Here is an 11,869-nt window from a genome sequence, read left to right as displayed (position 1 = left end):
TGAAACTTGGCACTTAGGTAATAGAGACCCTTTAGGATGGGTGTCAGTAAGGTATAGGGCAGGTTTGTATGTGCTTAGATAGTAAGATACTCCGTTGTATGTAAAACTGAGTCACATGTGTAGTTTGAGACTTTTAGGCATAGTTAAATAAGCAGTGTTAAACATATAGTACAAGTTTTGTACAATGTAGCAAACAAATATTACTCATCTAGTCTGTGAGAGTAAGAGGTATGCAGATATTGAGTGACATACCTATACAGAACGTATATGCAGCAGTAATTAAATATAACTGATTCCCATGGTAGGTTGTAGGTAGGCTAAAGGACACAGTGGCTTTTTCTTGCATGTAGTGTTAAGTTTACAAAGTCATATGTGTAGTTATAGATGTATATGTCCAGTTATACATGCAGTATCTGACCCATGCTTTAACTCACTTACTCATTAAGATAAAAATAAACCTACTCACGCACCCAGTTAGAGAGAGCCAGAGGCACTTACGCATTCAGTATCATTAGGGACACACATACATAACCCTCTATTAACCAACACAGGAATTGAGGTATATGTTTAGCCACATACATATACATTTATAGAGCTATAGACTTATTAAAACACAGTCATATATGGGCACTTATACTTAAAAGTCTCATGACACTGCTACATGTGTACTCCTACACTCACTCACTCATGTAGCCAAGTATTGACACAACCTAGTCATCTATTTAGAGAAATAATCCTTCAAACATGAGCCAAACCTACCAGCACAATACCTATATCTTTACTCTAATTGCCAATTGACTTAGCATGTTAAAGCCCTTCATCAAGTCTTCAACCCATGTTTTAGTATATATTAACTCACCTCTGACATAAGCTGTAGTTTTTTTGTTTTTTTTAGCAGAGTTTTATATAGCGCGAACTTGACCCGAATCCAATCAGGTATCAGAGCGCTTTACATAGCACCAGTAACGTTACATGAGGACACACATTAATTTTTTTGTTAGGCACGGGGAGATTAAGTGATTTGCCCAGAATCACAGGAGGTTTAGCGTCATTACCGAGACTCGAACCCAGTTCCCCCAGGTCCGAGGTTGAGCGCCCTAACCGTTAGGCCAACTCCTCTCCCCAAAGGTATGCCATACAGCACGATGCTTTGTGCTTAAAAGATTTGGATGCCCTTTTGAGTTTTAATAAGTTACTCATGTACCTGCAGACTTCTATGCCAAGTACTACATAAAGTATACTACCCATAATGCAACTGACATACATATTCACAAAAGCATCGAGACTCTCAATGACCCGGTCAGACAGCGACAGAGGGACTTATACATTGACTTACATACTTAGAAACTACAGGGCATATTTACAAGCCCCTTGCACCACCGGTGCGTCACTTTTTATGAGCACCGGCAGTGCATTTTGCAGCCCCATATTTACATGAACAGTTAAAACGACCCTACAAGGCTTTTCGTGTTCTTATAGATATGGCCCCTTTTCCCACAGCACTTTGCATGAAAGGTGCATTCCATGGGTGTTGCTGTGGGTGTTTGCACCCAACACCCATAGAACCTGACACATTCCCAGATTTATGAGAAATTGTAAACCTGGGAGTGCGTCAGAAAGCTATGTCACTCCAGGGGAGGAGTAGGGGGGCACAACGAGGAGAAATGTTTTAATTTCTCCTTGTTTTTCCTCTTTCTATACGTGCTGCATTTTTCAGCACACATAGAAAGAGGAAAACACCTCTTGTGATTATTTGTGTGTTGGGAGGTGTCCCTTCCTACACAAAAACAATCTCCCTGCAATGCAGGCACCATTGCACCATGGTACAAGGGTGACTGATCGGCGCATGGCAGCCAATTGTGCATCAGCGCAGGGCGTAGCACAAGAATCTGTCATAATGTGGTAGATATGATGCATCCCTGTGCTTTGAAAGTGACTCAGTGCAGTGCCGCAAATGTAACTTTCTCATAAATAAGGCCTTACTTGTATATGCAGCACTATCATAAGCAATTACAGACACACTTTGTTACCGCTCTATTCCCTAACACAAACACTTAGGTATTCATTCAGGCACTTACATACACATTTACAGAGCCACAGACTTAGTAAAACAGACATTTATATGCTGGCACACTTACTTAAACAACTCATGGAACTGCTACAGGTGGACACAGCACTCACTCCAATATGTAGCCAGGTACTGACACAAGCTAGTCATCCATACAGAGAACTAGTCAGGCTTACGAGTACAGAGCATGTCTGTGCACTCTAGCTACCTGTTCGACTTTACATGTAGAAGCCCATCATCAAGTTTTAAATCCATGTTTTAGTATACATAACTCACTTCTGACATAAGCTGTAGGTATGCTATGAAGCATGGTGCCTGTTGCCTAAAAGAAGAGGGATGTCCTTTTGAGTTTCAATAAATTACTTATGCACCTGGAAAGCCCCATGCCAAATATTTATTTAACAACGTTTTATATAGCGCAAACTTGACTCGAATCTGGTATCAGAGCGCCTTACATAGCACAGTTGCCTTACATGAGGACACATTCATTTAAAAAAAAAAAATTGTTAGGCAGGGGGAGATTAAGTGATTTGCCCAGAATGTTCAGCGTCATTGACCCGACTCGCACCCAGTTCCCCAGATTCATGGTCGACCGCCCTAGCCGTTAGGCCAACTCCTCTCCCAAAGTACTACATACTGACACAACCTAGTCCTCCCTCCATGAAGACAACTAGTCCTTTAAATATGGATCAGGCTTACTAGTACAGAGCCTGTCTGTGCATTTTCACTGCAGGCTCGACTGAAGTCTTAAACCTTTGTTTTAGTATTCATAACTCACGTCTGAGATAAGCTGTAGGTATGCCATAAAGCATGGTGCTTTGTGCTTAAAAGATGAGCAATGCCATTTTGAGTTTCAATAAGTTACTTGTGTGCTTGCAGACCCCTATGTCAAGTACTAGATAGAGTACACCACCCATAATGCAATTTACATACATGTTAACAAAAGCATAGAGACTCTCACTCATCTAGTCAGACAGTGACAGCACTGTGCAATCATTGCGAACAGCATTTCCCTACCGCACTACGCAGTTCGTGTAGCTACGACGTAGTGCAAAGTGCACTTCGCGTAGGGTAGCGTAGCGTGACTATGCAAACTATGCCCAGGGTTATTAAAAACTTCAAATATGTAACGCGATAGTATGCGATTAAAAGGTAAATGTAGATCTCTTTTCAGGCATCAATTTGTAGTTACGTACAGACAGTGAAAATGCCATCAAAAAGTCAGAGAAGAAAGAAACAGAAGCAAGGATACTCTCTCCTCACAACTGAGACACAAAAAGGCCAACATGCGAAGAAAGTTGTGCAATTGAAAAGGGTCAGTAAGAGAACAAAGACATTTCTCGAAATAGTATGTGGGCAACTGGAAAGTCAGCAAAATCAAGTAAATAAAAAATAAAGTTTGAGAGCAACTAAGAATGGAGAAAAAGTACAGGATATGAAGTGTAAAAAATCACACAGAAAAGCAGGGAGGTTAACCAGAAGACAGAGTTAGTTTAAGGAAATATGAATTAGAATGTTTCACAGCAGAGTAATTCATAATCTAATAAAAACTTTGAAGAAGTTCAAGAGAGGAAGAGAGCAGTCAGACAAAAGGAGTGTGTTGTGGTGGTATTTGATAATGCCTTTGCTCTCAAGAGGAAGCTATTTATTTTGATTCAAAACAGAATGAGGACACTGGATAAAAAAGTATTTTCTATGAGGAAAAGAAGCCAAAAGAAAAAAAGTTTGTCAATAGAAGTAACTTTTGCAAAGTTTCCAGTGGTGAATGAAGACATACTTCTAGTACTGAATCTTTCTTTAATGAAAAAAGCTACTTCCAAGGGAACACATTAATGCATGCAGTTGAGGAATCTGGACGATGTTATGAGATGAAGGATGGTAGTTGTATTCTAAAAGAGGTGATGGTACCCAGAAATGCAGAGGAAGTGATAGCTGAAGAGGTACAGGGAAGGTGTAGACTATGTAAATGGATCTGTAGCAGCATTTGTAGTGTTTGGCAGGAATCAATTGTCATATTGAGAGCTTTAGTACGTCACTTTCTGTGTAAAAGTCTGAAACAGAATTAGATCCATACAAAGTAAGGACACATACTAATTTACCAGGACATTCACTAGCATGTCTATTGAAAACGTGTGTGGAAGCAGCTTTCATCATTTCAGAATGTTAGCTGTACACCACTCAAAAATGCGAACTTTAGCTAGGAGGCTCAAAACTCTTGTGCTATGTTTAGTAGAAATGAATAGAGCTCTTCTGCATGGCACTGTAGCAGAGGTAAAAAGAGTTTGTGATGATGTCCAGTTTTATTTCTATGGTCCTGACCAGGAGTGTAGGGAAAACGAGGTCATGGTATCTGCATGTGTAGAGAAACAGGACACAGGTATTGCTGTTGATAACTTACGAGAAGAGATCACAAAGTTCAACACAGTTTGTTGGGAGAAACCAAACTGTGTTTGCATATGTTGTTGACACACTTACTACAAAAGTCAAACTTATTATGTTGTGTCTTCAAAAACTGAAGAAGACAAAAGAGATAAGTGGCAAGAATTTGCAGCCCATTTATTTGTAGAGGAATGCTTTGATTGTTCAACACAACAAATTATATGTAAATACTGTTATGTTAAGTTGGAGGATAATAAAATCCCAGCCAGAGTGGTCCACAACAATATTGAATTAGTTCCAATCCCACAAGAACTTCAATATCTGTTTGTGAATCAATTCTAATACAATGTATACATACATTCCAAGCTATAGTTTGTATGGAGCCAAAGACTGGGAAGTTACCCCCAACAAAGTTGCAGAAAGACCTTAAAGATAGAGGTGTGTACTTGACATTGGATTTCAAGCAGAATATTGAAACTGTATAGAGGTGTTGAGAGATTTTGAAGAAGCACCTATTATTCTAGTCATACCAAATCGTACCAAGAGCAACAAAATATGGCACAAGTTAGTAGATTTTAGTCAACTCAGACAAAAGCAACATTATATCTTGTACAAAATAATAAAACCGTAGATGTTCTTCAAGATATAACACAAACATCAAGGGGTCAGACTGAAAAGGTAGATCTATCCAGATCAGAAGAAATATATCAACACTATTGGATTCATTGTCTGCTTTCTAAAGAGGTTATTGGTGATGTTAATGATGCTATTGATCTCTTTCAAATGAAAGAAGCAAAAGGAGCTCCCTTGAGTGTATGGGAGAAAAGTTTAGAAGCTTGCTGTTTTCCACATATGATTTCTACTGGAGTAGGTGGTGGATATGATGACTGGCCTGTTCCAATACCAGCAGCCAAGTACAGATCAACTAAACTATATTCAGAAGATCCTAGATTTCACAAGTGTAATCCCTATATATCTCATTTACTACTTGAAAGTGGCTTTTCAGGACTCACTTATGCAGTAAATCACATTCTTAAAACTGGAGTGAATCTGCTAAATCTTACAGCAAGGTACTTTGTTGATAAAGTGCAAGGAAAAGATGAAAACCTGAAATACAGGCTAATTAATTTGATTGCGTTCCAACGTGTAACAAACAAGTATTGGTATCATTGCCACGGTGAGCTGAAATACATGTTGAGAAACATAGGGGCACCTACTTGGTTTCTAACAATCAGTTGTGCCGAGTATGCGTGAGATGACCTGCTTGAATTCTTGTGAAAAGCAAACTCAAATATAAAGGACATCAAAGTGAAGATAGCTGGAAAACTTTGCTCATTGGATCCTGCAAATGTTTGCAGATATTTCAACCACAGTTTTCAAGCCATGATGTCTTTCATCTGCAACAAAACTAATCCCCCTATTGGTGAAGTAACTGATTTTGTTTGGTGCATAAAGTTCCAAGCAAGAGGTGCTACTCATATTCACATGTTTTTATGGATAAAAGATGCACCAAAAGTTGGAACAGACAGTGATTAGTCTGTCTTGAGTTTCATACAACAGTATGTGACATGCGCCATCCCAAAAGATGGTAGTGAAAAGAGCTTCAGACAACAAGTTCTATGATTTCAAACTCATTGATGTGGGAAGTATTGTCATAGAAAATACAGATGCAAAGGAACATTTTACGCAATGAAGCCATTTTAGATTCCCACAACCTATTATGACTGAAGGAAAAGTCAACAGATTTTTCTCTGCAGTAAGACATAGACTAACACAGAAATCACAAAAAAATGCATACAATCTCAGAAGAGGAGTGGTTTTGAATTATATGAATGACTACAACCTTGTTATTCTAAAGATGTGGAATGCAAATATGGATGTACATTTTGTTGCAGACAACTCCATCGCTGTTGCTCACTACGTGACTTCATATTTAATAAAATCAGAGAAAGCAGAAATGAAAGAGAAGCTGGGGGAAATTCCTGCAGAAATGAGCCTTAACAAGAAATTGTACAGTTCAGGCTAGAAAATGCTTTCAAAAACAAATAGGACTCTTTGAGTGCTCGGACCCGTTGAGCTCGGCTAGTTTGTTCTCAAAGTCAAGAGGAATTGTGTGGGTAAGCCTAGGCATTGCAGGCAGTCGAAATAGAGTGTTAAAGTCTTATCCAGAAATACAGTACCCTGCAGATTTTGATCCAGAAAGTAAAGACATTCTGAGATCTAATATTTTGGATAACACACCCCAAGAAGGAGTCCATATTTTGTAAACATGTGTTTCTATGAAGTACTTCAACACTATACATAGAGAATTAATATAACTGAATGCAGAAGAAGGGAGATATGCAGTACTTGGATGTGACGGTTGTTTGGTGAAACACCACAAAGGAAATCCAATTAGCCACAGAAAGCTTAGTTGCCAAACTCTGGAGAGAAGAGAGTTTTGTCCACTAAACACTTTTGAAGTTGTTCAAGCCATGATGTGCTGAATCAATTTTACTTGGACACTATGACTGTTATGAAGACTCTTTCAACCCTGTGAAAGACAGCGTTGAGTGTTCACTCCTTCCAACCTATGCGCAAATGTTGAAAGATGTGACTGAACAAGAAGATACCATTGAAGCTGAGATAGCCAAGGAAAGTACACTAAACAGCCAAAATTCTGCACCACTGTGTCAAGATCGTCTTGGAAAACCAAAAATTCAAAATTAATCAGCTATAGCTATGAATGAGGTGGAGAATGTAATACAGCAAGCAAGAGAGGAAACTGTGGATTTCGAACAGTTAGTAGAACAACTGAAGAATGAACAGAAAGACATTTTCAATGAAGTTAAAGATGAAATAGAGCATGGATTCCTCCACGAGAAGAAACAATGCTAATATCCTTTGTAGAAACCAATATTACTATACATCAGGGATAAAGGTGGCACTGAAAAAATATTTTTATTTAAAGTTCTCACAGGTTATCCACAGAAGACTACAGATTCATTTAAATTTGTCATGCATAGTAACAGCACCAACAGGATTAGCTCCACATAAGACACTAAAGGAATTACTCTACATCGAATAATAGCACTACCTGTTGAACATACCAATAAACTACAATTCCAGAAAATATATTCTGACGCTTATCATGAGGTATCAAAAAGACTGAACATCTGAAGTTATTAATCATTGATGAAGAGAGCATGGTATCAAACTTAATGCTTGCCTTCAAACACATAAGAGTGCAGTAGAGTTTAAGAACAAACTACAATGTACTCTTTGGAGGATGGTCTTTAAGTGTGTTTGGTAACCTAGTGCAACTTATCCCCATAAAAAGACAACCTGTTTTCAAAACATCTGTGTATAATAAAACAGGACATTCTTTGGGGAGATTTGGCAATATAAATATTTGGTTACAACTTCCAGTACAAGGAACTAGCTAAAATATGCGTCAAGCATCCAATGTGTATTATGGAAATATTACTAAAGACATTAGAATAGGAGTTCGAACAAATGATGGAAAACGTGCTTTAGAAAGCCAATTTATCAAGATTACATTCAAGATGACAGCAGCACAACTAATGTACAATTACCTTGAAGAACAGAAATCTATAGTTTGTTAAATACCTACACTTCAAGAGTGCTCCAACTGTAACAAACCATTACTAAAACTGGAAAAAGAAGATATTTTGGAAATTATTGCTATTGATAAAATGAAACACCACGGATTCACTATACTACTCCCAGCAAGCAAAATTGGATACTTTGGAGAAATCTGTATCCAAACACTATTGATTAATTTTGCGCTGTAATTTAAATGTAAAAGAAGGGTTAGTAAATGATGCACTGGGTAAAGTTATTAATTTAACTAAGTTCCAAAACAGAGATGAGGAAGAATACATGGCCATAAAATTTGATCATATTGATGGTGTCGAACAGATTGGCTGATGTGTTGTCAATTTTTCTTAGTGAAAGACTCATATGTGCGGCACTAGCTGTTCCCACTCACTCTAGTGTATGCTGTAATGATCCATAAATCACAAGGTTTAGGTGTAGAAGCAGGTTTTGTTAATATTGGTAGTACTGTATTAAAAGAAGGAATATCATATGTAGCATTGTCGTGGGCTAGAACATTGTCCAGTTTGTTTTTGATTGATTTTGATGATCAGAAAGTTAGTGGTAATGCAAGCAGTGTAAGAGAGTACAGTTGGTTAAGAAGTGTATACGCTTCTCATTTAGGCCAATATTTTATTTATAAGGAACGGATAATCTGTCCAAAGTAGAAGATTACAAAAGGGTGTACAGATGCACAAGAAAAGAAATGACACAAGGACATTCTAGAAGGTGTTAAGAAGAGAAAACTGAAAAATGATGGAGAAATTGTAGGTTATCAGTTGGAAAACAGTTCAGGTCTCAACTGCTAGGCAAATATTATTCTCAATGTACTGTTTCATTCAAAACATTGAGTAAACCAAATTCAACAAAAACCAGATAAGAGATTGTGTTCTGTACTATATCATTTTCCCCAACGTTTACTGACTGACAAAAATTTAATAAATTCTGCTTCAGGCATTCAAGACCTTATAGATATATGTATCAGATCACTAATAAGATGCACCACAATTTGTTATGGGTATCTATGGAGTTTTAGAACAGGAAGATGTGTATACTAATGATTAGTTTGAACTGAGTTACAAATGGAACCATGACTGTGATGTTTGCGATTTCACATCTGCCACTCTAAATTCTGAGTGATTTCTGTACTTAACACTACCAGATTCCAAATCTGTTCCTTTCTTTTGACAGATTTGTTAAAAATGTACACCAAAGTATGACCTGCCCAAATTGTAGACCAGATGTTATGTTTATGTTGAATCTATGAAGAACTGGAAAATCCCATATATTAATGTTACAATGATGCAGAGCACATGGATAGAAACTGGAAACTGAAATTACAGACGTCAAGGCTGTACAAGTATATATTTCTAGAAGGATTTATACTACTTTGGCTATTATTTTAATGAAGGACTCAATATAGCATCTAGACACTACCCCGTGCATTTAAAAAGTGAAACTGGATGGACAGAATGCAATGACGGGGAAAAAGGAAGGGAGATAACCCTATGTTCTACACAGGGACTGGGTATATTTATAGACTAAAAAACACATAAAAGTCCCTATACCATAATGTATAAGAGGAAGAATACCTCTCTCTGGGCCAATTGTCTTGTAGGGATAATAAATGATTTTATTCCTGAAGGTATTTTATTCTTCAGTAAGTGCCTTCATCCAAAAGACCTTTATCTAACCACTGTCCACAATGACACAGTACAGCATACAGTTTCACAAAAATACTGTTCAATTCAATCACAAATTATATTATAAAAAGAGTTTATGAAAAAAAAGAGCAATATCACATTACATATTTAGTCATATATCATTTGTGGCCTTCCCAATCCCCCCGCTATAGGTTACAATCTAGTCGTATTAAAAACCTTAAAAAACATTTCAAAAACATTAAAAAACAGTCAACGCAGCGTTTCGGTGTTAGTTCAATACTTTCACCTTCTTAAGGACAGAATATTTTCATAAAATCTAAACATAAAAAATATTAGTTTAGAAACCTAGCATGTACTGTACAACTTAAAAGACATTATACACTATGGTTTTGATTTTACACTTGCATTTCGTACTTTTGTGGCACTCATATTTAATACATCGACTAACATGAGTTAACTCTTGGCCTTCACTGTTGCTATAGTATATCTGTCATTATGTGACACTTAGAATTCCCTTATACATTACATTTAAGAAAAATTTGGTTGACAAAAACTGAATCATTCAAATGACTTAATCATTGAAAGACTTTAATACAACATTTTGTAAACCTTAGGACAGACACATAGCTTACATATTTTACTCATTGAATACAGTAGTTTCCACAAGTAAAAAGAGAAAAAAACATATTTCCTATAATCATACTAATTTTTACTACAGTTCTAAAGCTTATGTTCTAAATACTTTTTCCTCCCTCTTTTATGAGATGGATTATGTTTATTCAATTACATAATCTGTGGAGGTAAAATATCTCACAACCGTTAGGGCCTCACTGAAGGAACCTCTAAATAAAAAAAGAACATTCAATATCTTTTCATTATTTTCATGGGTACAAATAATCCATATATTAATTATAAGCCCACCACCTAAATTTGGGAAGTTTCATATACCTCAAATTATATGGATCCTTTTCTTATATCCGTTAGAGCCACCGCGTTAAATTTTAAGGTGGGGGGTTGCTTTGTATAGATTCCTTTATGTGAGAAATTCTATAGAAGGAAGGACAATTTGTGGACCAATTTCGGTTTTAGTAAACAAAATAAATTTTAAATCTGTAATATATACTGAAGCAGGCTTACCTATTTATATGAAATAACTGTCAAACAGGCATTATGATCTTTGCATTGGCATAATGATGACTTTGGTAATCCGGATCAGATTATACACTGATTATGGTGCAAGGATAAAATCTAAAACGATAAAATTAAAAAAATTTAATACACCTCCTACCGGGCTACTCGACAATACATGTAAACACCTTTGCTGTCTTCATAATATAATCAGAGATACGCGGTATGGTTGTTCCATCTAAATGTTATGAACCACATTTGTATATTTTGTGGCGTTTAAATGCATATACCCATTTACCGGTAACTGCCACATCCTGACCAGCAAGTATTTTCGTTGGCCTTCGAAGTCTTTGTTAAGAATATCTTTGTTTAAGAAAACGCCAAACCGTTAGTATACTAGTTCAAATTAAGGCACGGCCGACCGTAAGTTTCTAACTTTGGTTAAAACATGACCAAGTCCTATGCTAGACAATCGCATCTTAAATACAGCCGTTATCACAACTATTAAAAGTAACGGTGTGTACATGTTTTACTCGCATCTTTTCAACAGCAGTTTTTATTCTACTCGATCTAAATTGGAGTAACATAACGGCTCGTAATAATTTTTTTTAAATTTCTTACATAGGTTTGTTTAGATTAGTGTAGTACCTCCAGAAAAAACCCAACTGATTAATGACTTATAGTGAGTGCAATGCATAGTGTCACTTATGGATAGTGATATATTGGGCAGCTTTGTTCATTCTTTTAGCAATCTATTCATTGTTTTTGTCCCTACTGTTCAAGGGTAAAGCTTCATACAGACCATCGTTTATGATGAAGTATGAAAGCTGAGAACAGTAAAAAAAGGAAAAAGGAGATGTTTTACTATTTTGCAATATAGTGTTACAGTATAAGCAATGTTCATCGTTATGTTTCTGTAATTTTGAAAATGAAAAGATAACCTATATTTATGTAACTATAAGTTGCAATGTAGTTCAGCAAATTTACACTGTACAACTATACACCATGATAGAGTCTTGTACAAACACTGACA

General features: G+C 36.6%; 1 long non-coding RNA gene across 4 annotated transcripts in view; it reads right to left on the bottom strand.

Annotated features, from left to right (window-relative positions):
• LOC146862465 (uncharacterized) overlaps positions 1 to 11,869 on the bottom strand; it is a 306,932-nt gene that overhangs the window by 289,234 nt on the left and 5,829 nt on the right. For all 4 annotated transcript variants that reach the window (XR_014978457.1, XR_014978458.1, XR_014978461.1 and 1 more), the window contains exon 2: positions 10,846 to 10,956. This is a non-coding gene — a long non-coding RNA (uncharacterized LOC146862465). The remainder of the gene's footprint in view (positions 1 to 10,845; positions 10,957 to 11,869) is intronic.

This window comes from Triturus cristatus, chromosome 2_2 (genome assembly GCF_964204655.1).
Source record: "Triturus cristatus chromosome 2_2, aTriCri1.1, whole genome shotgun sequence".
NCBI lineage: Eukaryota > Metazoa > Chordata > Amphibia > Caudata > Salamandridae > Triturus > Triturus cristatus.
The sequence above is the reverse complement of the archived record's forward strand: the minus strand, read 5'-3'. Positions and strand labels throughout refer to the sequence as shown.